This window comes from Olea europaea, chromosome 10, assembly GCF_002742605.1.
Source record: "Olea europaea var. sylvestris chromosome 10, O_europaea_v1, whole genome shotgun sequence".
NCBI classification, from domain to species: Eukaryota; Viridiplantae; Streptophyta; class Magnoliopsida; order Lamiales; family Oleaceae; genus Olea; species Olea europaea.
Window position 1 is genome coordinate 32,607,914 of NC_036246.1, and position 24,178 is coordinate 32,632,091.

Genomic DNA, 24,178 nt, shown 5'->3' on the forward strand with positions numbered 1-24,178 from the left:
AGAGAATGAGAAATTATGAATTCTATATTTCTCAATGAATATTACAATGCCTCCTATGCTTAATTTACAGTACGACAAGGATTCAAGAAAATGAATGTAATCTTATAAATAAAGAAAGAAGAAAATTATTTCTAACTAATTAATAGAACATAATATACAAAAATCTAATTAATCAATTATCTCATAATTATCAATTTCTTCACATATCATACAATGAGTCTATTTGGTAAAGATTTTTGTAGATTATATAAGCTGTGGATTGTTTGACAAGCTTATAAGTTTTAAAAATGAGTTCATTGTTCCAATGGTCATTGAACTTAGGTTCATGTTTTTGATTGGGCACTGAAGTTTAAAATATCGAGTTTTGGTCACTAAACTTAGGTCCATGTCTTCGATTGCTTATTGAAATTTAAAATGTCGTGTTTGGCCACTAAATTTTTAAAAATGTCGAGTTTTGATCATTAAACTAAGATCCATGTCTTCGAATGTTCACTGAAATTTAAAATGCCGAGTTTTGGCAACTGAACTTTGAAAAAAATTGTACATTACTTACTGTAAATTCGATATTTTTCAAAATTCAACAATTTTGCTAATGAGTAACGTACGACATATTCCAAAATTCAGTTATCAAAATTCGATATTTAAATTTTAGTGAGCAATCTAAGACATGGACCTAAGTTCAGTGAGCAATCGAAGACATGAATCTAAGTTCATTGAGCAATTGAAGATATTGACCTAAATTCAGTAACCAAAACTGGGCATTTTAAATTTCAGTGAATAATCAAAGATATAGACCTAAGTTCAGTGACAAAAACTCGAAATTTTTCAAAACTTGACATTTTAAATTTCAATAGTCAATCAAAGACATGGACTTAAGTTCAATGGTCGTTGGAACAATTAACTCTTTAAAAAGCTACAACAAACAAGCACTATATGATATAAGTTACTTATTATTTCTTCGATCTGTCTTCATTTTCCTTTTCGTTTGCTCATGTGACATGTCAAATGATGGCAGTCGAAGTATTTGTGGATACGCAGCCCTTGTTACAATCAGTTTTGGATGGATATAATGTATGTATATTTGCATATGGCCAAACTGGTTCGGGGAAAACCTACACCATGGTATGAAAAAGAGTTTGTGTCTGTGCATTCTTGTATATATTATGTTGCATATCTTCAATTCGCATAGCATTCCTAAAATGGACACCTCTTTCTCCAGACTGGCCTCGTGGAGCAATAGAAAAGGATTGGGAGGTCAATTATCGAGCTTTTAACGATCTTCTCCGCATTTCACAAGTTAGGAGGACTACACTTACATATGAAACACTGGCAGCCCTGAGTATAGGCGAAGTAGGCGATCGTCCAAAGTGGGGCCCCAAATTATGTAAAGTTGTTTGGTTGGTTGAAGAAAAATGAAAATTATATTTATGAAATTCTAAAAATAGAATTATCGTATGCAAACATAAGAAATTAATAAAAATTGAAAATACAAAAATCTTTAAAATATATATATAACAACAAACTTATCACTTATATTTATTTATCACAAATGTCACTTTTCCTCTTTATAATTAAGTTGACACTTTATCTTCCAAACATCCATTTTCTTTTTTTAATCAAACAAAAGGTCATGTCGAGCAATCACCCACCATTATTTTTTCAACCCAACAAGATATAAATTATCTCCCTTTGAATTAAAATTTTGAAGATTTAATGCAATTTGATTTGATCTCACTACCATTGTTACAACGTTACAGGTTTCTTTCTTTCTCTCTTATCTTCAAAACATATACTACAGAGTACATAGGTTGTTATTATATTATTTTGTTTTAATCTCATGATAATAATATTTTTAGATATTTGCTAAAATAGCTTTGAATTTAATAATTCTTTATCCTTGTTCATATATATACTTCTTATTTTAAATTAATTTCTTATAAATTAATATAAAATTAGAAGCTTGTTTGTATTTAATTATCATTTTCATTATTTTTTTACACTATCTTTTGCAGTCACATTCTCCAATTTTTTACATAAATTATTCAAATGTATATTCAATTTTATTTGAAATAGTTGTAGTGAGAAAATAATCATACAAACAAGTATACCCCTTTGTAATTGCATTGTAGCTCTGTTCGCCAAACTTTACTTGTAATTTGTATTACTGGTTGAAATTTGACATTTTATTAATTTTCTCTTCAAATTTGGTGTTTATGTGTCTGTGTTAGATTTTTTTTTATAATTATATTAAACCCATGTTTGGTATTGATTAAAATTCAAATTTTAATCTAAATCAAAATCAACAATTAATTTTAACAACATATTTTATGGGTTCCAAAACTTTAAATCCACATATTTTATCCACTTCTATCAAAATCTACCAAAAAATTCTCAAAAAAAAAATGCATTATGAAATAGTGTTATGATGTAAAATGTGTAATTAAAAAATAAGGAATAGTTTTAGATTTACGTGTAATATTATTTTATTGAAAAATATGTGGTTGAAATAATGTCAAATTACTGTTGAAAAATGCATTTTGATGAAAAATGGGACTCAAACAAAGTCTCAATCTCCATTAAACGGGCTAAAACTCTATAAAATAAGATTTAAAATATAGGGCTCCAATTTGAAATTGACATAAGGCCCCCAAAATATCAAGGCTGTCCCTGATATGAAATTTTTGTCCAAATGATGGAAATATATAATGAACAAGTCCATGATTTGCTCACAAGTGACATTTCATTAAAAAGATATCCTTCTTTATGCAGTCATTTCATAATTTCGATTTCTTGACGTGCATGCCAATGGATCAGTACTCCTCTTTGCCTCTATCTCTATTGTAATTCATTCTTAAGACTTCATTTTGATTAATTCATTTTTCTAATATGTCTCATCGTTTTAGTATATCGATTGCCGAACACCTCATCTAAATGTTTAAATTGTTAGGAAACAATTTATTTAGTTAAATAGTCTTCAACATGCCTCGATCGATGGAGGCAAGATTCTTATTTTAGTTAAAAAAGCCTAATTAGTGCACAACTTTTTTAAGTGGTGGTTGAATGCTATTATTTATTTAGAGCTTGTTTGGAAAGTGTTTATAATCAGTTTTGTTTATAAATATATATAAATTAGTGGTGGATAATTGAGTACTACTTGGGGGTAACATGAAATGTATAGGTAAAAATTGGTTTTGACCATATATAAAAGATTGACGAACACTTTCCAAACACATTTATTCTTCAATGTTAAAATTGTTTTTCTTGATTTGCTCACGCTTGGGATTTATCTACATCCCAACCCAATGGGTTAGCCATTCCAGAAGCTTGCGTTCAAGTTGTCAACTCCCCCTCTGATGTATTGGAACTGATGGATATTGGACTAATCGAGCTAGAAGTTCAACTGCCCTAAACGAAAGAAGCTGTAGATCACACAAGTTTTCTACCTAAAACATATATAGTTATCTTTTTCCTTAAATTATTACTTTGCTGGTATAATGCCTATTTAATGACAGCACACGTGTATACAGTATTGTAACCATTCATGTCCGGGCTATGGATCACAAGAGCAATTCTTCTTCGCGTGGCAGTCTTCATTTAGTAGATCTTGCAGGAAGTGAAATAGTCGACCGTTCTGAGGTAACAGGAGACAAATTGAAAGAGGCACAACATATAAACAAATCTTTATCTACCCTTGGAGATGTCATCTCGGCATTGGCACAAAAAGTACTCATGTTCCATATAGAAACAACAAACTTACTCAAGTCCTTCAAAGTTCATTGGGTACTGTTGGAAAATATGAGTAAATGACTCAGTTTTGGCACACTTTTTGATGGGACCCATTGATCCAATTTGGAAGATCAAAGTTGATCCGTATTCTTCTCCGTGAGAGCATTAAAATCATATATTTACCTGCCAAAAAATGAAACTTGAGTGAATGAGAAATTAGAGCTTAAAATTGACCATTGGAAGATGATTTATGTGGGAAAAATGAGTTTGTCCCACATAGGAAAAATATGAAAGCAAGAACCACTTTAAATATGGCTGCACATTGGAAGGGTGTAATCATGTGTAGCATAAAGGCTCTCTCCACGTGCTCGCGTAGGAGGTGCAAATCACGAACCGAAAATTGCCTTTGGACCTTAAATTTGTGTGCAGGCACGACCTGCATACACGAATGTCGAACCAAACGAAGTAAAAATTGGCCCGTTTGGAGTGTCCACGTTTTGTAATTTTTTTACTTTCTCCAATTGACCTTTGAGTTTCCTGAAACTACCAAAACTCCTAAAAACTGAAGCAACTCTAGATTTTATTGCCATGAAGTTTAATGGGCAGATTTAACATATATTAAATTTCATAATTTTTCAGCAATTGAAATACACGAAAATAGGAAAAAAAACATTCTACATATTTTTTTCTGTCTGCATCTCGATTTTTGTTCAGTGTCGTCATTGTGGTGATATTATTCGGACGCTACCGAAGTAGTATCTGTGGTGCTCAAATTCTACGAGTTTTACCGTTGTATTCTGGAAAACAGATGCTTGGATTAGACCCCAAGCACTAACGGTGAGGGGTGAATCCATTTTAAGGAAACTGTGTTCACACAGGCCTCGGGTTGAAAATTCATCTACTATTTATTTATTTTACAATTACACCTTTACAATTTATTCTTGCAAATTTATTTATTTAGCGATTTACACATTTGCAATTTATTTGATTCATATATTTGCAGTTTACTTATTTGTTATATTTATGTTAGAAATAAAAATCGAAAAAGAGAAAAATATATTTGAATTTTCTTGCTAACAGTTGGTAAATGCAATTCGGTATATGTAAGTTACATATATGGTATTTTTATGTGTAAGTAAAAATACGGTATATATGAAAAGGGTAAAGAAAATATGTGTAAATACGGTCAAATGCATATACGAAAGGCAGCATGTACAGTAAGCTGCAAATACGGTAAGTTACCTGCAAATATAGTAGGCTACAAATACGATAAACTGCATATACGGTAAGCTAGATATACGGTATATTGCATATACAGTATGCTTAAAACCGGAACCTAAACTACATATACGGTATGCGATAATCCGATTTCATTAACACCACTAAAATCCAACAAACTTAAAATAAATTTCTAAGGAAAAAATTTGTTTCTTATACTGTTAATTTTAGAAACTAATTTTTTTGTTTAACTTTCAGAAATGGCAACCAAATTGACCAACATGAATGTGACCCAAAAATGTGCCTACCGAAAATCAAGCTGTAGCTCAAGGGCCAATCTTTGTTGTGGCTCAGACTGTAGCTAAATTGTTAAGTCATGTTGTGAGTCAAATTGTGGCTCCAACAACTGGCCATACAGTTAATGTTTTAGTTAATCATAGAGAAAAATCAGAGATATTCAATGGTTTGAATTTCAAAAGGTGGCAGAAAAAATGTTATTTTACCTAACTATTTTAAATCTTGCGAGATTCTTGATTAAGATTGCTCCAAAACTCAATGAGGGTGAGAGAGATATTCAAGCAATCAGTGCGCTTGATGCTTGGAACCATTTGGATTTTCTGTGCCAAAACTATATTATGAACGGTTTAGCAGACATGCTATACAATGTGTATAGTACTATGAAAACTGCTAAGGAGTGGTGGGAGTCGTTGGATCGAAAATATAAAACTGAGGATGCTGAGGCTAAAATGTTTATTGTCGGCAGATTCTTAGACTATAAAATGATAGACTCCAAAACAGTTATCAGTCAAGTGCAAAAACTCCAAGTGATTCTTCACGAAATTCATGCCGAATGGATGATTTTGAATGAAACTTTTCAAGTGGTTGCAATTATTCAAAAATTGCCCCCCGCTTGGAAAGATTTCAAAAATTATTTGAAACACAAACGAAAGGAAATGAACGTCGAAGAACTAATTGTTAGACTTCAAATTGAAGAAGATAACAAGAGTTCTGAAAAGAAGTGGTTCAATCCTGGCATGGCTAAAGTCAATGTTGTGGAGTTTGGTCAAAGTAGTAAGACCTACAAAAAAAGTCTCGGCCATCCGGTGGCAAAAGGACCAAGTAAGGGCCAAAAGGTGAAATTTCTAAGAAGAAATTCAAGGAAAATGCTTCAATTGTGACAAAGTGGGTCACAAGTCCTCGGAGTGCAGATTGCCAAAGAAGAAGAAAGAAACAAATGGGGTTGACTAAATGGCACAAGATGTGTCAGAGCTGAATCTGTTAGCTGTCATTTCTGAAGTGAACGTACTGGGTTCAAACCCTAATGAGTGGTGGATTGACACCGGTGCTACGAGGCATGTGTAATCTGATTAGGAGCTGTTTGCAGCGTTCGAAGCAATTGATTATGGGGAGAAGATGTTTATAGAAAATTCAGCGACTTCTGAAATCAAAGGTCAAGGAAAAGTGGTTCTGAAGATGACCTCGGGAAAGGAGTTGATACTTAACAATGTGCTATATGTGCCGAAAATTCGTAAGAACCTAGTGTTCGAGTCGCTTTTGAATAAGCATGATTTTCGTATTGTATTTTAGTCAGACAAAGTTATTTTGTCGAAAAGTGGAATGTTTATCAGAAAAGGTTATATTTTCGTGGTATGTTTCAACTGAATGTAATGGTTGTTAAACCAAAAATAAATAAAGTAAACTCTTCTGCTTATTTGCTTGAGTGTTTCAATTTGTGGCATGGTAGACTAGGACATGTTAACTATGATACTTTATGAAAACTAGTTAACATGAATTGCATACCTGAGTTCCATATTGATTTCAAACATAAGTGTGAAACATGTGTTAATACAAAATCGACAAGGTCGTCATTTAAATTAATTGAACGGAACACTGAACTAATTGATTTAATTCACAGTGACGTATGTGACCTAAAACTTGTATAAACAAGAGGTGGTAACAAGTATTTCATTACTTTTGTCGACGATAGCACCACATACTGTTATGTGTATTTGCTAAAAAGTAAAGATGAAGTTATAGAGAAATTTGTTCTCTATAAGAATGAAGTTGAAATTCAACTTAATAAGAAAATTAATGTTAAGAAGCAATCGAGATGGTGAGCATGAAGCATCATTTGCTGAATTCTATACACAACACGAAATTATACAGGAAATCACTTCACCTTATTCATCGCAACAAAACGGTGTTGCTGAACGAAAAAATCGTACTTTAAAGGAAATGATGAATGCAATGTTAGTAAGTTCTGGGTTACCTCAGAACATGTGGAAGAAAGCTGTGCTGTCAGCAAATTACCTTTTAAATAAGGCGCCCCAAAAGAAAATGGAAAAGACAACATATGAGTTATGGAAAGGAAGAAAGTTTTCCTATAAATACTTACGAGTGTAGGGGTGTCTTGCCAAAGTGGCCATTCAACACCAAAGAAGGTAAAGATAAGGCAAAAAATAGTAAATTGCATCTTCATTGGCTATGCACACAATAGTAGTGCTTATCGATTTCTTGTGTATGACTCTAAAATCTCAGACATACACAAAAACACGATATTTGAATGAAGAAATATTTCATTCTTTGAACATGTATTTCCGTACAAGTCCAAAGAGGAAGCAAACTCCTCCAAATAAACATATGAGACTATGACTGAAAATAGTCATGACGAAAAATTGAAGAGCAGACTGGGGTAAGACGTAGCAAATGGGAAAGGACATCAAAAATCGTATGGTCCTTATTTTCTTACTTACATGCTAGAAAGTGAACCTCAAAGTTATCAAGAGGCTGTGAATTCCTTGGAAGGATCTCAATGGAAGGATGCCATTAAAAGTAAAGTAGATTTCATACTGTAAAATCATACATGTGAGCTAGTGGATCTTCATCCAGGAAGCAAACCACTAGGCTATAAATGAATTTTCAAAAGGAAAATGAGAGCAGATGGAACTATTGAAAAGTACAAGGCCAGATTAGTACTAAAAGGTTACAAGCAAATGGAAGACCTTGATTACTTTGATACGTATTTTTCAGTGACAATAATAACATCTATTAGGGTGGTACTTGCGATTGTCGCTTTGCAAAATCTTGAAGTACATCAAATGGATGTTAAGACTTCCTTTTTAAATAGAGATTTAGAAGAAGAAATTTATATAGAATAACCTGAGGGGTTTTCATTGCCAGGGTAAGAAAAGAAAGTTTGTAAATTGGTGAAATCACTATATGATTTGAAATAAGCACCCAAACAATGGCATGAAAATTTTGATAATGCAATGGTAGAGAGTGGATTTAAAATCAATGAGTGTGACAAATGTGTTTACGTCAAAGATACTAAAGATGGTTNTGAAGTTATCACTATTAACTATGTAAGATCAAAAGATAACATTGCGAATCCGCTAATCAAAGGGTTAAATAGAGAGTTAGTTGAAAAATCATCGAAAGGAATGAGAATTAAGCCCTTGAATGGATAAGTTATTACAAAGAAAACCCAACCTTGTTGACTGGAGATCCTAAGATTTAGGTTCAAAGAAACAACCTAATTGTAAATACTTAATAATATTCACTATGGGGAACAACCTCCTGTCAATTCCTATGATGTAACAGTGATGTCCGTAAGAATAAAGGATAAGCAATAAGCTTTTAATGATTCTTATACGTCGAAAATCGAGCTAAGTAATGCGGATTACTTGTAATAAGAAATCACCTATGTGAGAGAGAAGTGGGTCGCTTCTAAGAGAATTGTGTGGGGCTCAATTCTTAAAAACTATCATAGAAACAAGCATATGTTCATGATCAAAACGAATATAATAATGAGAATTGAATTGTGTTAGGAAGAATCCTGTGTGAAGTATATCATCGTTTACATAAACGGCAGAACAGTTCAAGAACAACACGTCCACTGGCTAGCTAGTAAGTTAAATATACTTTCACAAGGGAAGGTTCAAAAGGTAATACCTACCTATCCTATGTAGGCTTCAACCGTTGAACTTTATCACCAAGTCTTGTGTCTCACGATCTCATATCTCTCGCAATTTTCATTCAAGTGGGGGATTATTGGAAAATATAAGTAAATGACTCGCTTTTGGCACACTTTTCGATGGAACCCGTTGGTCCAATTTGAAATATCAAAGTTGATCCGTGTTTTCCTCCGTGAAAGCATCGAAATCACATATTTACTTGTCAAAAATGAAGCTTGCGTGAATGAGAAATTGGAGGTCAAAATTGACCATTGGAAGATGATTTATGCGGAAAAAATGAGTTTGTCTCACAAAGGAAAAATATGAAAGCAAGAATTACTTTAGATATGGTTACATATTGGAAGGGTGTAATCATGTGTAGCATAGAGGCTCTCTCCACGTGTGAATGGGGTTGCAAATCAGGGACCGAAATTACTTTCGGACTTAAACTTGTGTGCCGGCGCAATCTGCGCACACGAAAAAATTGGCCCGTTTGGAGTGTCCACATTTGCAATTTTTTTTATTTTCTCCAACTGACCTTTGAGTTTCCTAAAACTACCAAAACTCCTAGAAATTAAAGCAACTCCATATTTTATTGTCATGGAGTTTAATGGACAGATTTAACATATATTAAATCTCATAAATTTTCAGCAATTGACACACACAAAAATAGGAGAAAAACATTTTGCATATTTTTTCTGTCTCTATCTCGATTTCTGTTCAGCGTCGTCATTGTGATGTATTGTTCAGACGCTAAATCAATTAACCGAAGTAGTATCTGTGGTGCTCAAATTCTACTAGTTTTATCGTTGTATCTTGAAAAACAGACGCTTGAATTAAATCTCAAGTACTAACGGTGAGCGACGAATCTGTTTTAAGGAAACTGTGTTCGCACATGCCTCGGTTGAAAATTCATCTGCTATTCATTTATTTTGCAATTTATTCTTGCAAATTTATTTATTTAGCGATTTACACGTTTGCAATTTACTTGATTCATATATTTGCAGTTTACTTGTTTGTTATATTTATGTTAGAAATAAAAATCGAAAAAGAAAAATATATATTTGAATTTTCTTGCTAACTATGTAAATTATATATGCAGTATTTCTATGTGTAAATGAAAATAAGGTATGTGAAATACGATATATATGAAAATAGTAAATAAAATATGTACAAATACGGTCAAATATATATACGGTAAGCAGCATATATGGTAAGCTGCAAATACAGTAGGCAAACATATACGCTAAGTTGCAAATACGATAAGTTGCTTGCAAATACAGTATGCTGCAAATACAGTAAGTTGCATAGACGGTAAGCTTCCAGTATAATTTTTCAAGGATTAGTCTACAGATTCTTCCCTCTATCTTATAATCAATCAGAACCATATCTGTCTTCATATACAGTTTAAATATCTTCATTCTACTGGAAGCTACATATATTTGATATTTCTTGCCTTTTTTTCCTTGCTTTCTCCGAATTCTGTAACCCGATCACGAAGAATCAAGAATCATTAAATATATACCATTAAACGAGTCAATAGAGATCATAGAAAACTGCTGAAAGTATGCACTAAACTGAATATAATGATGAAGTTAATGAAATTTGCATTAGTATGAATTTTCAAAATAGCCGGACTGTGACCAATTTGGATCCGAACTCCTGTATTGTGAAGTTGATGCTTGTAGGGTGTATTCAGAATTCGTGTACAATTTAGGATGTACCTAAAATTTAAGGTCGACAAACCTTGACGTTTTGACACAATACCAGTTTGAGTCTTTATAATACTTTCAGCATCTCAAATTGAATCGTTCCCATTGAGCAGGAACAAGTTTTCAACCAAGGATTTGAAAGTTGGAACTTTTTTTTAAGTATCCAAAATCAGTCTTCGACTAATGGCCCACGTTCACGGACACAAGGCAACATTGAAATTCCAAGAGTAGAAAACTTATTCAATACGAGAGGCTGGGATTACATACCTCCTTGTTTCTCATTTTTGATTCATGTGAATTACGCTTTTCATTAATGTGTTGAACTGAATAAGTGGAAATAGACTATTATTGATGGTGTTTGTATTATTCCTTTTTGTTTCATAATATTTGAAAATTGAATTTGTGATGAAGTTTTTATTTTATGGAAAAGGAAATGATTACTTAGAGAGGCAAGTAAATTCACTGAATATGGATTCATCTTGTTATTGAACTGTAAGGGCTTCTGGTTTTGCATTAAAGCAATGACTTTAGTTTCTGTGGCGCAGGTGGCCATGCAAATACGCTTATGTTTGTGCAGCTTAATCCCGATGTTACTTAAGTACCTTAAAATTTGCGGAAAGAGTTTCTGAAGTCGAGCCTGGTGCCGCCAAGAGCAGCAAAGATGGCCGAAATGTCAGAGAATTGATGGAACAGGTAGTCGTTTGCATGCATAACTTTTTATATCTTAATCTGATCGCAATTTTTTTTAAATTTTGGTAGAGATGAAAAAACACCTGAAAACTACAATTGGCTTACTATTTATGTTTGGCAAAAACGAAGCTTAAAAGTAATTTTAACTTCTTTTAAACTAAAAATTAAGCTTTTTCTCTGCTGGTTGCATCTCTTAAAGACACCATAGGCAAAAAAGATGAGGAGATCGAGAGGCTGCAGCTGCTTAAAGATCTAAAAAATTTGTCCCCTTCGATGATGTATGGATCTACTTCTCCAAGCAAAAAGTCTACTGTTGGGACTCCTCAGAGAAGCTTTAAAATGTTGAATGGCTCGGAAAAAGCAGCTTCTGATGAGGAAAACTTCTCCAAGGGTAGTGATAAGCACTCCGTAATTAGTTTACGGAAAGAATCTCTCAGGCAATCAAATAGTTTAGGATACGGCGATGCCGATAATGAAGAAAGACTTGGTGATAAATCAGATAGCGTTCTTTCTATGGAAACAGAAACTGAAGGAAGCAAAACCGGCAAAAAATAATGATTCGTAAGCACTCTGAAATCGTCTCATGTGAATATTTTTTGTTTCTGTTGAACGCTTAGAAATGGTATATCCTGCGACGTGATAATATTATGATTGTCTGAAACTCATTTCTAAGCACTTTTCTTGTTTCATTAAGGTAAACTCATATTTGTTGTTCTACAGAGTTGAGAAAGTCTGCCAGTGGAACGAATTTATTGAGCAAGGCTTCAAGAAGTCAGCAATGATATTAAAAGTGTTACTTTTTTATCTTTTTCATTTCTATCGTGCGGTACTAACACCATTATTTTTTGGAAAATTTTATAAGTACAGGGTTTTTACAACGCAGCACCTGTTTGGTCACTTTCTTTGTTTTTTTTTTTTTGTGCCTTTGTCCAATCAAAAACTGCTAACTGTATCTTTAAAAAAGTCTGGCAGTGCTTTTCTTGTCTGTGCAGGCACAAATCTTATTTTTTTTCTTTCCAATGCACAGTGTATAGACTTGTAATTGTTTAAAAGGGTATCATATAGTCCTTTTGTGGCAGTATTGTAATCTTCTTTACAAGTTTTATTTAAGGGTAATTGGTATAAACCGTTCCTACTTTTCAAGTTTATTGTGAAAAACGTCTATATCTTTTATTTTTTGACATTTTTGACCCTTATTCTACCTTTCTTTGCACCGAACGTCCTTTTGATCAATTTTTAATATAAAATGACCAATATACTCTCCTAATTAAATTAAAAAAAATAAACATAAAGAACAAATTGTAATTATAGGCCCAAACTTTTTAAAAAGTGTAATTTAGTCCAAATCCTTCCGCAAAGAGAGCTCTCCTCACTGGGCGTTTGTTCACACCAATGGCTTCCTCTCCATATGGCTCCCAGTGTTAACTCCAGGAATCGAACTCCCCACCCTTACTTCCAGCGTCCCAGCGAAGTGATTGTTCCACCAACTCGGATGTGTCCTGGGGGGCAACACAGTGTATAGACTTGTAATTGTTTAAAAGGGTATCATATAGTCCTTTTGTGGCAGTATTGTAATCTTCTTTAGAGGTTTTATTTAAGGGTAATTGGTACAAATCGTTCCTACTTTTCAAGTTTATTGTGGAAAATGTCTATATCTTTTATTTTTTGACATTTTTGACCCTTATTCTACCTTTCTTTGCACCGAACGTCCTTTTGACCAATTTTTAATGTAAAATGACCAATATACCCTTCTAATCAAATAAAAAAATAAAAATAAAGAACAAATTGTAATTATAGGCCCAAACTTTTTAAAAAGTGTAATTTAGTCCAAATAAATTATTAAAATACTAAAAATTTAAAGAAATGTTCTCTCTCTTTCCTGAGCCTTCTCCCTCCGCTTAATTGATCAACCATGGCCTGCGCCAGTACCGAGGAAACTGGATTTCTTCCAAATTTAAACTTGTAGTTGCTTAATTCATTATCAAAACACTGGATTTTCAATTCCAGTAAAAATATACAATATACGCTCATTTTAAATTAAATTAAACCTTTTCCAAGGGGAAAATTTAATGTCTTCCAATCTAGGCAATAAACAAAGTTGAACACTTTAAAAATTTCCCCCACTTTCACAATAAAGTTCAATGACAGAAATAGGGAAACCTGAAAACAAACATCAATACTGTAAAAGGATATGAAAATTACCACGGAAGCAATGACAATATGGCTTCTACAAGCAGCTCCTTTATTTCTACTCAAAAGGGAATTGTTGTATGGCACTTGGACGGAAAACGAAGTATGAAAATTCCTTCCAAATGCACCTAGCCACCCACTTCACTATAATCTGCTTAAAATAACAGGAAACAATATATTTCAACCACAAAATTAACCGGAAATCCGAGAAGATAAAAGACAATAAAATCACAATGATATTAATCTGTGCTTGTATGAACGAACGCTTAATTGTTGAAGGAACAAAGCGAGAAGCACACAGCAGAGCGCTCTCCATTTTGTAAACGAGGACGGGTGCTCTCATTTTCGAAACCAAAGCAGATGAGTGTTTTACTGTTTATGCTGAACGAGAGGTTGTGCCAATACCAAGGAAACTGGCAGAGGCCATGGCGAAACTCACCACCGATCAATTAAGCGTTGAGGGAGAAAGCGGAGGAAAGAGAGAGAACATTTCTTTAAATTTTTAATATTTTAATAATTTGTTTGGACTGAATTACACTTTTTAAAAAGTTTGGCCCTATAGTTATAATTTATTCTTTATTTTTTTCTTTTATTTTTCTTTTATTTAATTAGGAGGGTATATTGATCGTTTTACGTTAAAAATTGGTCAAAAGGACATTTAACGCAAAAATATGTGAAAATATGGGCAAAAATGCCAAAAAAGAAAGGTATTGACGTTTTGTGCCAATTACCCTTTTATTGAACATTTTTCAATTTGTAATAAATATTGTACAGTTCTGGAAAATTGTACTTCTAGCAACAGCTTGTACCATGCAAATAAAAGTAGAAAATTGATTTATATCTTTGGCCCCGTTTGGTTCATATTAATATAAAAATAAGAATGAAAAATATAATCGTTACGGACCCCACACAAAAGATAGAAAATAAAAAATGGTAATTTGATGTGATGGATAACGATTATATTTGTCACTTTAATAGGTAAATAATGGAAAATAAACTGGGGCTTTATTAAACTTGTTGCTTTTACATGCTTGATTAAGTTGAACACATAATACTGACCAGGTGATGGTTCATTCCAAATCTTGATAAAGTCCATTTTATTACAAAAACGTAGGATAAAAGAATCCATTTCTGTACTATTAGTTTTAGAAAGCAAGTCAACGTGTTAAGTGTTAGAAAAGAATGGATGGACACAAACTTGATATTCAAAGTCGCTTATAGATACGAGGGTAATGAATCAAAAGACGACATTGGTTCATTCGAAATCTCGGTAAAATCACTTTACTGCTAAACATAGGAGGAAAAAATTTCAATTTAGACAAGGTAATTGTTTGGATTTTATTGTTGACTATATCTAATTATCTACTAAAATAAACAAATAAAAGTATATGGTTTATCAAATTACAGAAGGCACTAGGATACCAAATCCACTATTGTTAACCTACTTTGATCCTCAACTACACGTTATCATTTAATTATTATTTTAAGTTGACATAGATATTTCTTATATGTTAGTTTTATCTCTCGACATAAATTAAACTAATTTCTATGAACAAGCCAACTATATCTCAATGAAGGATGTCATTTGATAAGGAAGCAAAACAAATCTAGAATATCAATTAAGATTGCATTAAGTATAGGATCATCTCTATCTTCTATAGGACCTAGTGTTATTTATTATCTAAGTTAGAAACATGATTTATTTCGATAAAATCACGAATCCCAAAACACAATCCTAAATTGGCCGAATAATAAGATGTCAACTAACAATCACGAGAATTTAATTAAACAAGTAATTTATTAGATTAAAACGTTAAAGGTTTTATCAAAATCCTAGCAACAAAAGTTTAAAAGTGAGTTCATAACCCAGAAAATATAGAAGAAAAGTTGGATACAACTTTTTATCTTGACAATGATGACACCGTCTTCCTCTTCAAAATCATCCAGAGCTTTGAAGAAATTCTTGTAATTTCTCTAGCAGGAGTTTGATGGATTATGGTATGGAGTCCCTCTTCTATGATTTTCTATGGTGTGGTATGTATTAACTTCGAAATTCGACAGTGCTGCATGGCCAGCGAATGACAGCTAATTTGCCATCCACATGTACCTTAGCTGCACACTTAGACAACCATGTTTGATTGCTTGTGACTATGGCTCCAGTGCAGGGCCGGTCCTGTGATTGTCGGGGCCCGAGACAAAGTCCAAAAATTAGGCCCCTAAAATCAACGTAAATGTAAAATTCAACGATATATTATGCAACATATTGTTAACTTAAAACTTAAGACTAAAATAACAAACAAATATTTCAATCATCTCACAATTAATGAAAAAACTATTTTAAATTTCCTTTTCCTTCTTTTAATATTAAAAAAAAAAAAATTGAGCCAAAATAGGGCCTTTGTGATTTTGGGCCTGAGGCACAAGCTTCATTTGCATGTGCCCAGGACCGGCCCTACTCCAGTGGAGTGCGATGATCGCAGGTAGTCCTAGGCTCTTGTCAAATCAATGTATAGATATTTTGGGCGATGGAAGGACAAAATGGATTAGAATATGTGTGGCGAGTTTGAAGAGAGAGCATGAATCCCTTCAATATGTGTGTTGAAGTTATTGCAGTATTACTTGGATTCAGCTTACTTATGGAGGCACAAGTGTTAACTTTTATGTCAAGAGAGAAAAGATGGTGTCCATTGAATGTTTGACACGTAGCTTGTCTTAAGCGCTCACTAGTCAAACCATGTCAATCCTAGTAGTCCCAAACTTGTGGCCGCTTGACACAAGTTGAAAAGCAACCACAAAGTTAACTGCAAGCTGTCAAATCTATCAAATATGCGGAGTATCTTTTATATGGAAAGGTGATGTATGCATAGGATATTAGTTACAAATGTCAACCACCTTAAAGATACACTTCAACAGGAGGCACCTCACCTTGTACGAGTCACTTTAGAGGGAGTACACTGTGTGCTTGGAGAGGTGATCAATCACTTCTGATGAGGTGTCTAATCATCTCGCCCAATAATCAAACCACCTCGGATAGGTGGGGGAGCGAGGTGGAATGGAGTGTGGACCTTGCTTCACCTCTTTCATCGCCTTTGCTTAGCTTGTTGTCACGTGGTTTATCTCGTAGGATAAGACATAACAGTCTTGAGTCCTCCCTTATTTGACCTAGTTTTGCTCTTTATATAGCCTAGTGTCTTTGAAAGTCATGCCCAAAAGATATCCGAAGTCTCCTCGGATTTGGAATAAAATTATGGAGTACTGATCCTTGCCGAGCTGCGACCTGAACATGCTAACTTGTGGTTCAGCAGTGGCAATCAAGGATCAAAATCTCTATAAAGTCTAGTTTATTGCACGATGAAGGAGAAAACACCAATCTCTGTACTGATTTGAGAAGACAATGTAATATGTTTAAGTATGAGATCAGCTTGAAAAGAATGGAAGAATGCAAATTTGATAGTCACATTTGCACTATAAGATACAAGGCCAATTAATCATAAGAAATAAGTTGGTTCATTCCAAATCTCAACAAAATCTATTTTATTGCACAACATAAGATAGAAAACAAGGTAACGTGTTACGTGTAAGATCAAGCTTGAAAATAATGAACGGTTGAATACTTAATTTCAAAGTTTCTTACAGAGATGTGACCAATGAATCGAAAGACTATGGTTGTTTCATTCGAAAACTTGATAAAGTTCATTTTATTGCACAATGTAGGGAAAAGAACCCAATTTCGTACTGGTTTTAGAAATAAAGTCAACATGTTAAGTGTAAGACCAAGCTTAAAAAAAATGAACGGGTGCATACTTAATAGTCAAAGTGGCTTATAGATATGAAATTAGCGAGTCTAAAGATTATAGTTGTTTCATTATTTATCTCGATAATATCTATTTTATTGCACAACGGAGGAGAATTTTTTGTGGCTATGCGTAGATTATAATTCTAGAATTTTCAGTGGTATTCTTTACTCCTAAACACAGTTATCAAAATTTGGATAACTAATTTGGATCACTATTTTTTCATATTATATATGTATATATATATATATATATATATATATATTTTCCGGGAAAAGATAAACATGGAATGGAGATCGAAAGCAGGTCAAGATTGTTGAAATGTGAAATTTGAACGATACACATACTCAGATATCCAAGCAAGACCTAGAGATACAAAAAGGGGGATGGCAAGATTTTAGATGATAAAATTTAAGTAGATTTCCTGATTAGAACAAACCTCTTGAAGATCCGTATCCGGTGGTCGCTCCTGGAACTGCACACTTGGTGCATGTTGAGAACCTCAGGCCCCTCAGCTGCTCAGGGAGGTAAATCGCAGGATGTGCCCTTGTTGGTTCTCAGGTTCTCACATGGCTTTTACTCCTTCCCCAAAGGAAGCCTCCTCTATGGTGATTAATCCACCAATAATTCCTCCTTTATTGGATCAAAGGTTCCCACCAGGAATCGAACTCCCCACGCTTGGTTCCAGAGCCCCTCAATGTGATTGTTCCGCCAACTTGGATATGTCCTGGGGGGCAAATGCTAGCAATGTTATTAAGATTCCTAGCGGGCCAAAGGTACCCAAAAAGGCATGTAAAAACAAATAATGTGATTTGAGATGTAACTTATAAGCAGCCTCAAAAAATTGGATCACTAATGCATATTTTTGAAAATTTATATTTCTTATAATTTCATTGAATTTTTCAGCGGTATAGTGTAAACAAATGGAGTGATAAAAAACTTTTAATCCACTCAAATTCAAATATATTGACGTAAGACTTAGTTGTATTTCTATTATAAAATCCAACAACAACGAAGTTAGAAGCGAATGTTGATTAAATATGGTGTGATGAAAATTTTGATTGCATCAAATGTTTAATAAATGTAGCTCATTTGGTCGAATAGAATATTAAAAAAGTTTCTTGTATTTTGATCTTATTTAATGTATGCACAACAAAACTTAGTTTGTGGTTCTATTGAACTGTCTAACCAACGAAAATTCATTTAGGAAAACATTATGCTTCCTTCATTAGTCGACAAAAAGGTGTTTGATGCGTGCTTTTCTAGAAAATCTATCAAAAAGTTTCATATTCGACACATGAGATGTAAAGAGGCAGCCTGAACAACAATCAAAGTAAGAATTTAACCACTCAACCATCTTTCTAAACAATAATCATTTTACATCTTTCGAATAGAACATGGTTACATGAACTTATTAAGCTAGATTAGAAGTGATGCAGCATGGGTAACAATGACGTATGGGAACTCATCTCGTTACCTGAAGGTGCGAAACTCATTGGTTGTAAATGGATATTTAAAACTAAGATGGATTCGAAGGGTGATTTGGAGAGATATAAGGCTCGTCTTGTTACAAATAACTTTACTCAAACGAAGACATTGACTTTCTGCCTGCAATGATAAAGAATTATTGAATTAAACCAAGAGATTTTTGTCATGAATTTTTGAGACGAAAGATCTTGATGACTCCCCTTTTATGTTAAAAACACAAATACGCTAGGATCATCCTCGAGATATTTGAATTATACAAAAAGAAGTAAATGTTTTCATTCAGTTCAAGAAATTGGTTGAAAATAAGTTTGCAAGCAAGATAAAAACTCTGCAATTTGAATGGGGAGGGGGGGAGAATATAGAACCTTCACAAATATCTTGGCACAAGATGGAATAGAATTCAGACACCCTTGTTCTTACACATCAACTCAAAATGGAAGAATAGAGAGAAAACACAAGCACATAACTGAAATAGGCCTGACTCTCTTAGCTCAAGCCAAATTGCCCTTGAAATATTGGTGGGAATCCTTCCAAACAGCAACGTATCTCATAAATAGAATGCCTACACCTACATTTGAAATGCAATCCTCTTTCCAAGTATTGTATAGAAAGGAAGTTGACTATAAGGCACTAAATTTTTTTAGATATGCATGTTATCCTTGCCTAAGACCTTACCAAAAGCACAAGTTCAGTTTTCACTCAACAAAATGTGTTTTTCTTGGTTATAGTGAATCTCACAAAGGTTATAAATGTCTAAACTCAATAGGAAAAATATACATCTCAAGGCATATTGTATTCAATGAACTTGAGTTTTCATTTGAGTCCTTATTTCTTGCTCAAAGCCAACCTAATTCTACAGCACCTGAAACAATTGTGTCATACTTCCAATTTCCTTCTTAGCTAAACAACTCAAATCCCACTTCAAGTTCAGCCGACATAACTCATTAGGAAGCAACCCATGCGATGCACTACTTACCTCCCAGCGTAAGTGACAATCAACATGAAAGTATGAATAATGGTGTGAAGAATGACAACAATCAAATGATTGTTAGTGAGCAAAGTGTGGAAACAGAAGTTGGGCCACTTCAGAATAATGAAAGACTTGAATTAGATGGTGATACTGATCACACCAGTTATCAGCAACCAGTTAGTAATGAGCTAAGACAAAGACATAAACAAAGACCAAGCAATCAGGTGCAGCATGCTATGATTACTAGGGAAAAGGCTGGAGTGTTTAAACCTAAGGTTTATTTGGGGAAATCGATTGAATCCAATCCTGAACCATCAGAACCTAAAAGTGTAAATGAAGCTCTAATGAATAAAGATTGGAAGAAAGCTATGGAGGTGAAAACCTTAATGGGGGTGACAGACCTGTATGTCAAGTATGTGGCAAAATTGGACATAAGGCTAACATTTGTAGTTTCAGATTTGATGAGCGGTACATAGGAATACCACCAAATCAGAGGAACAACTATAGCCCTTCACAGTAGCCTTTGTGGCATCCCCTAGCACTGTGAATGATCCAGCTTGGTTTGCTGATACACGAGCCAGTAATCACATCACTGCTGAGAAGGGAAACATTGCTTCAATCAACGAATATACTGGTAAGGAGAAAATAATGGTTTGTAATGGGAACAAGTTACACATTTCACACTTTGGCATCACACACGTCCCAACTTTGAATGATAAATCACTTGTGTTAAATAAACTGTTGCATATACCTAGGATAAAGAAAAATCTTATTAGTGTGTCACAGTTAACATCTGATAATCAAGTTTATATGGAGTTTCATTTTAATTGCTATTTTGCTAAGGACAAGCTAACGAGGGAAATAGTGCTGCAAGGGAAGTTTAAGGAAGGGTTGTATCAACTAGAATTTCCTCGCCAAAACGCTAAGTATCACTCTCAGAAGTTAGTTTCCTCAAATAAACTCAAATGTGCTATCTCCTCTGTAGTCCCAGTCAAGAGTCTTTAAATTCCAAAATTGATGTATGGCACAAGAGACTCGGACACCCATCTGACCAAGTGGCGTCTCAAGTGCTCAAAACTTGTAATCAAAAGGTGAAAGATAATGAAATCAAATCATTTTGCGATGCCTGTCATTTTGGTAAAGCTCATCTATTGCCATTTTCTTTATCCACTTCACATGCCAAAGTTCCCTTAGAACTCATACACACAGACATTTGGGGACAAGCACCATTTCAATAAACATCAGGCTTTAGATTTTACATAACCTTCCTAGATGATTTTAGCAGGTTTACCTGGATATATCCCCTAAAACAAAATTAGAAGCATTAAATGTTTTCATCCAGTTCAAGAAACTGGCTGAAAATAAGTTTGCAAGCAAGATAAAAACTCTGCAATTTGACTGGGGGGAGAATATAGAACTTCACAAATCTCTTGGCACAAGATGGAATAGAATTTAGACACCTTTGTCCTTACACATCAGCTCAAAATGGAAGAATAGAGAGAAAACACAGGCACATAATTGAAACAGGCTTGACCCTCTTAGCTCAAGCCAAATTGCCCTTGAAATACTGGTGGGAATCTTTCTAAAGAGCAACTTATCTCATAAATAGGATGCCTACACCTACACTCGAAATGCAATCCCCTTTCCAAGTCTTGTATAGAAAGGAAGTTGACTATAAGGCACTAAAATTTTTTGGACATGCATGTTATATAAAATTTTTTGGATGCATGTTATCCTTGCCTAAGAGCTTACCAAAAACACAAGTTCAGTTTTCTCTCAACAAAATGTGTTTTTCTTGGTTACAGTGAATCTCACAAAGATTATAAATGTCTAAACTCAACAGGAAAAATATACATCTTAAGGCATGTTGAGTCTATTTGAGTTTTTGTTTCTTGCTCAAAACCAATATAATTCTATAGCACCTGAAACAATTGTGTCATACTTCCAATTTCCTTCTCAACTAAACAACTTAAATCCCACTTCAAGTTCATCCGATACAACTCATTGGGAAGTAGCCCATGCATTACTTACCTCCTAGCTTAAGTGACAATCAGAATGAAAGTATGAATAATGGTGTAGAGGATAACAATAATCAAATGATTGTTAGTGAGCCAAGTGTGGAAATAGAAGTTGGGCCACCTCAGAATAATGAAAGACCAGAATTATATGGTGATACTGATCACACCAGTTATCAGCAACTAGTCAGTAATGAGCTAAGAAAGAGATATAAACAAAGAGCAAGTAATCATGTGCAGCATCCTATGATTACTAGGGAAAAGGCTGGAGTGTTTAAACCTAAGGTTTATTTGGGGAAATCAATTGAATACAATCCTGAACGATTAGAACCTAAAAGTGTAAATGAAGCTCTGATGAATAAAGATTGGAAAAAAGCTATAGAGGAAGAAATCAATGCACTAACAAAAGCCAAAACCTGGAAACTTGTACCCCCTTTACCAACCTACAATATAGTAGGGAACAAGTGGGTTTTTAGAGTGAAACATAACTCAAATGAATCATTTCACAGGTTCAAAGTAAGGTTGGTAGACAAAGGATTTCATCAAACTCCTGGAATTGATTTCTATGAAACTTTCAGTCCAGTTATTAAAGCATCAACCTTGTGGATTATACTTACTCTGCCAGTCTCAAAAGGATGGACAATTAGGTAAGTTGACATCAATAATGCCTTTTTGAATGGTGAGCTTGAAAAGGTAGTGTATATGAATCAACTAGAAGGATTTGTAGACAAATCAAGACCTACTTATGTGTGCAAACTAGAAAAAGCACTTTATGGATTGAAGCAGGCACCTAGAGCTTGGTATGACGAGTTAAAAATAACACTGATAAGCTGGAAGTTCAAACAGTCAATAGCTGACACATCGCTGTTTTTACTTCAAGAATGAAAGACATCATTTTTGCACTCTTTTTATGTAGATGATATAGTGGTAACAGGAAGTGACACAGAATTGTTGCAAAGATTCATAAATGAATTGAACAAAAAGTTTGCACTGAAGGATATCAGGCAACTACATCACTTTTTGGGAATTGAAGTATGGTGGCATGATTTAGGACTTCATCTTACACAAACAATGTATATTGCTGAGTTACTTAAAAAATTTGAGCTTCAAAATTTGAAATGTTGCCCTACTCTTATCCTTGCTGCCAAAACCATGTTAAAGACGGATGGAGAAGTATTAAAGGATCCCTCAATCTACAGAAGTGCAGTAGGAGGACTGCAATATCTCACACACACACCAAGCCTGACATTACCTTTGCTGTAAATAAGTATAGCCAATTTTTACAATCACCTACAACCACACATTGTTAAGCATTGAAGAAGGTGTTAAGGTATCTAAAAGGGACATTGAATCAAAGGCTGTGGATACAAAGAAGTGACAGATTAAATCTAAATGGATACTCAGATTCAGATTGGGCATCCTATCCAGATGATAGGAGATCAACAGCTGGCTATTGCATTTACTTGGGAGACAACTAATAGCCTGGTCATCAAAGAAGCAACATGTAGTTGCCAGATCAAGCACGGAGTCAGAGTATAGAGCTCTTGCATCGATAGCCTCAGAAATTACTTGGATTCAATCACTATTCAAACAACTTGAACTACAACAATTGTCAACTCTAGTTTCGTGGTATGATAACATGAGTGCTTGTGCCTTAACAGAATATCCTGTGTATCATGCAAGAACAAAGCACATTGAATTGGATGTTCATTTTATCAGAGACAAAGTCCTTGGAAATGAACTGGAAGTAAGATATGTGTCATCTTGTGAGCAAATTGCAGATTTGCTGACTAAAGGACTCACTCACTCAAGATTCCTCTTCTTAAAGGACAAGCTTGGAGTTACATTAGTACCATCTAGCTTGAAGGGGGTGTTAAGAATTAACATCCACATCAGCATCCAGCTATTCACACAATCATCAGCTACTCATCCTTGTTGTCGCATTTCTGTTTCACCCACAAAATTCTTTTGTAAATAGATTCCTAACATCTTCCATAATTCAAGGATCTAACAACAGTTGTACACTCTAGAATATTCTACATATGCTCTGTAATCTATATAAATAATCATCTAGCTGAAGCTATGCGATATACAGAAAATTTCCTTCAACATTCATTTTATTTCCAACTATAAACATTTTCACACGTTTTTATTTAAATGGTTTGGCACACAACTAGATTAATTTTTTGTGAATTAAAGCATTCAAACACCAGCATTGGTGTCTTCGTTAGTTCAAGTTCCAATAGAACCAACAATCACTAAATTACAAATGTGATGCACAATCAACAACAAACAATCATTACTTATACACACTTGAGAAAGAACTACCAAATAATCATTAAATTACAAATGTGACACATAACCAACTACAAACGATCATTTGGTAACATGGATTGGTACTAAATGATCACCAAGAACCAAT

At 34.0% G+C, this 24,178-nt stretch overlaps 1 long non-coding RNA gene and 1 pseudogene across 1 annotated transcript; one reads left to right on the forward strand and one right to left on the reverse strand.

The window, feature by feature from the left end:
- Positions 1 to 1,008: 1,008 nt before the first annotated feature.
- LOC111400557 lies at positions 1,009 to 12,081 on the forward strand (annotated as a pseudogene).
- Positions 12,082 to 13,397: 1,316 nt separating this feature from the next.
- LOC111402734 lies at positions 13,398 to 13,995 on the reverse strand. The gene is made up of 2 exons (XR_002704346.1): positions 13,754 to 13,995; positions 13,398 to 13,640 (listed from the first exon to the last, which is right to left on the reverse strand). It is a non-coding gene; the product is annotated as an uncharacterized LOC111402734 (long non-coding RNA).
- Between the last annotated feature and the right edge of the window lie 10,183 nt (positions 13,996 to 24,178).